The sequence below is a fragment of the Equus przewalskii genome, chromosome X (genome assembly GCF_037783145.1).
Source record: "Equus przewalskii isolate Varuska chromosome X, EquPr2, whole genome shotgun sequence".
Taxonomy (NCBI): Eukaryota; Metazoa; Chordata; class Mammalia; order Perissodactyla; family Equidae; genus Equus; species Equus przewalskii.
The window spans coordinates 2,835,959-2,840,202 of NC_091863.1; positions in this window are offsets into that span (position 1 = coordinate 2,835,959).

The following is a 4,244-nucleotide window of genomic DNA, read 5'->3' on the forward strand; positions in this document are numbered from 1 at the left end:
ACTTCCTAAAATGTCATAGCCTCAGAAAGTGACATTGATCTAGGCCAAAGTATGCTTGGTTGTTTTGTTTGTCTTCTTTTGAGAAGAAATGAGGAAAAAAGCACCCAAAACATTAGCTTCCTGGGTGAATACACTGTCTTGAAGACACAGATGCTTTGGAATTAGCGGGGAGGAGTGTAACTCAGATCCTACAAACCATTCTTATAGGCCTTCCCCATGGGATGCAGCCCGAATCATGACACTCCTGGAATGCATCCTAACCACAAACAGTCCCACCATGTGTACCTCCTTGGAAAAATTCCAAATGGATCCTCTCATACCCTAGAGATGGAAAACATTAAGTTCCACCTGGAACTTGCCCACTGGGTTAACTGAAAGCTCCTTCTAACTTTGACGCCACACTTCTTGAGCCTCACCCCTGTCAGGCTGTCATACAGTCAACTTAACTTTTTATCCTGATTCACTCCCCTAGAGAACCTGCCATTGAGGATCAGCGCATCAACTTCTCTATGGAATCAAGACCAACAATTGGAAGAAAACTTTACTTGGTCCTGCCCAACATCATCTTTCTCTCGTCATAGAAATACTCTCCTTCCCATTTCATCTCTTCCAGTCACCATTCCTGTCTTGTATGGTGTTATGGGATTTCTGAATGTTAAATAAATCGATTTAACATGTATCCTACACGTGTGTCTGTGTAGAAAGTCACTTAATTTTAATGATACACAAATATTCACTTTAAATACAGCTATCTAGGAAGATGTGCCTTAAATAGCATTGATGTCCCATAAGAGACAATTCCGATTAGCATTAAATACTGAAGTCCTAGAGGCCTCAAGCTGAGAGGGACAAAAGGCATAAACCTGCATAGGGAAGAAGAGAGGGTTATGGGTATTTTCATTGTCACGAGATGAGGTAGTCTCATCAAGAAAAAGTCCTTAAGAAGCATCCTATCATCACAGGGAAAGGATGATGTGTGCACTTCACTGAGATTTACACAGTGATAGTCTAAAATGCCATGTATCATAAGTGAAGGTGAATCAGTATCACACCAACATTACCTGTGGAGTTGAGTGGAAAATCTGGTATTTCTTTACAATGAGATCAGTAGTAATCAAATGGGACAGCATGTGAAACAGCGCCAACTCACAGGGTTAGAAGGTCAGTGTAGGGTTTAGAGAAACAACACCATGGAGACTTCAGTCAGAGAGCTGCAGCTGAAAACACACTACTCAACATCTAAAGAAGGTATGCCACTCCATTGTGCTTCACAAAGCAGAAGACACTAGGATTTCTAAGGAAAGGCCATTCCCTCTGTAGCAGGCAGAGCACATGGATCAGTGATCCATAATACACAAGGTATTTATCAACTAAGACACCTAGCACACCGGATACAGAATTTATTCCAAAGTTTGGGCCACAGTTCAGAGCCAGGGTCCATACACGGGGAAAATAAAAGGAGAGCTAAGCAATATTTAACAGGACAAATAACGCTTTAGGTACTGAATCAGACATGGCCTCCACATGGGCTAGAGTGTACTAAGGTCACTGGCATCAATAATGAAGATTATTATGGCTTTGGCTGGAAGTAATGGAGATGTCAAGGGCCGGGTTTGAATTCTCCCTCTGGTATAAAAGATTGTATGCATTCAGAGTTCTGACTGGTCATCAGAGTGTGTCTGGAAATGCTGGATTGGGTGGTTGGATGTACACTTAGGCCATGGAATAAAAGTGAGGGATGCAAATCTAACCTGAATATGTTAAAAAATGTTGAAAGGCAAGACCTGGCATAAACAGTTAAAATTGTGAAATATATCTATGTGTGTGTGTGTGTTTGTGACCAATATTATTAAGGAAAAAGAAGTAATGACTACAAATCCTACTGAAATGAAGATCTCTGAAAGAGAAAATTACAAGTAAACTTACGCCAACAAATTTAACACTTTGGATGAAATGGACACATTCCTTGAAAGATATTGTACCAAAATTGATGTAAGCTGAAACAAAAAGTTTCCATTGTCCTCAGTCTGTTAAGCAAACTGAATCTGCCCTCATAGAATTTTCCATAAAGTAGTTGCAGGTCCAGAAGATTTCACTCGTGAATTCTTTCGAACATGCAAAGAAAGAGCACAAGACTGAGACAAACTTTTCAGAAAGAGATGATGAGGGAAGAATGTCCTACTCATTTTATGAGGTCGGCATACCTAAATCCCCAAATCCGACAAAGACATCTGTACAGACATGATCATATGAGTTCACATGAAAATATTTTCTATCACAACTTGCTCCTTTATGCCCCTGACCAGCATTAGGTATCCTCAACAGCTCAGTATAAATTCTACAGAAGCATGCATTTTCATTAACACACAAAACTACTACTATATTAGACTACAATCTTTGTTTTACACTTACCTAACATCAGAAATAAAATATAAAGAGAATCAATTTTTGTCTTTCTCATATAGTAATTCTTTTTTTTTTTTTTTTTTGGAAGATTTGCTCTGAGCTAATTGCTGCCAATCCTCCTTTTTTTGCTGAGAAAGGCTGGCCCTGAGCTAACATCTGTGCCCATCTTCCTCTACTTTATACATGGGACGCCTACGACGGCATGGCTTTTGCCAAGCGGTGCAATGTCCACACCCGGGATCTGAACTGGCAAACCCTGGGCCACCGAAGTGGAACGTGTGAACTTAACCACTGCGCCACCGGGCCCGCCCCTCTCACATAGTAATCTTTTTAGAGATTATTCGTACTTTAATTCATAGAGATCTAATTTCGTATTTTAATTTGTTACATTTTCCATTTTGAATCATAGCTACCAGACTGTTAAATTTACTTTTAAATATTTCAACATTATAAAAAACAAACTAGTGAATGATTTTTACATGTATTGATTATTTTAAAGTTTGATGAGACATTTCAGGAAACCTCTTAACAAAGTGAACACACATTTAGAATTTTAATAAATACAACCATCTTGTCCCTTCAAAACACCGTTGTATTTTCTGTTCTCACTTCTCACATGTTCCTCCTGGAGATACATATGCAAACTACTCTTCCAACTACTGTCAGAGCTTTGCTCAGAACCCTTCCCTATGGAAACAGTGCCCCTTTCTGAAATCAGAATCCCTGCCCGGTACACTCCATGTTCTTACCATGGGTTATTTTTCATGCGAGAATTACAAACAAGTGATATATTTGGCAACTTCTGAGTAGCATGTTTGTATTCTGTCTCCTTTCTTTGGAAGTTAACCTCACTGGGTCATGAACTGAGTCAGTCTGGTTTCCTCCTGAATTTGGAGGTTAGGCTGTTGTGAGCACATCACATGCACTAAATCAATATTCATTGAACACAAGACAAACCCTGGATAGTAGGAATCTTACAGAACACATTTTCTTTATAACGGATACTTGATATGTTTATGGTTTATTACATTCTACAATATTTGCTAGCATATTACTGCAAGAGAACAAGAAAAACCAAGTCATTCTTCAGAGAACTGAGTTTGGTTCTGTCATTGAGTACATACAACTTGACAAGGACCAGTACTGGAGTCACTGTACTGTCATTGACTTGTGCTTCTAACATGGCATGAGGTAAAACTCAAGAGGAGGGTGGAAAAAGCAATACTTATTTAACTGATCAGTATCTTGATAGAGGACTATGTTCTGAGACGGACTGACTAAAATATCACCACAGGGAGATCTCATCAAGATGGCAGCGTAAGCACTCTGAACTCATCTCCTCCCACTAACACAACAGGGTTACAACTATTTTTGGAAAAAATATCCTTGATAGAAAACTGAAAACTAGATAAAAAGAACCCCCACAACAAGGGACAGTCCTGCCGAAGGCAGAAGAGGCAGAAATTCCTGCTGGAGAGGAAAAAAGCCACTTTTAGAAGCAGTGGAGCTTTTCAGCTGGCCAGGCAGGAGCCATCCTAAGGTATGTGGCCCTCCCTGGAGGAGTGAGGTCCTCAGCAGGGGCAATACTGCTATAAGCATCCTTCAGACTCAGCCCAACTGAGACAAGGGTCTTACTATCTGGCTTCGCTGGCTATTAACTGTAGCAAGGATACACCCAGAAAAGCTATCGGCCGAAAGCCCAAAAGACCTGGGTCTTAAACGGCCCAAGCACAAACTCACTCTTTGCAGCAACCTAAAATCACCAGAGAGAAGGCCGACAGTCCTTTGGTGAAACGAGACTCACCTGGGGGGCTCTGGGGGCATCTTGGTGAGAGGAG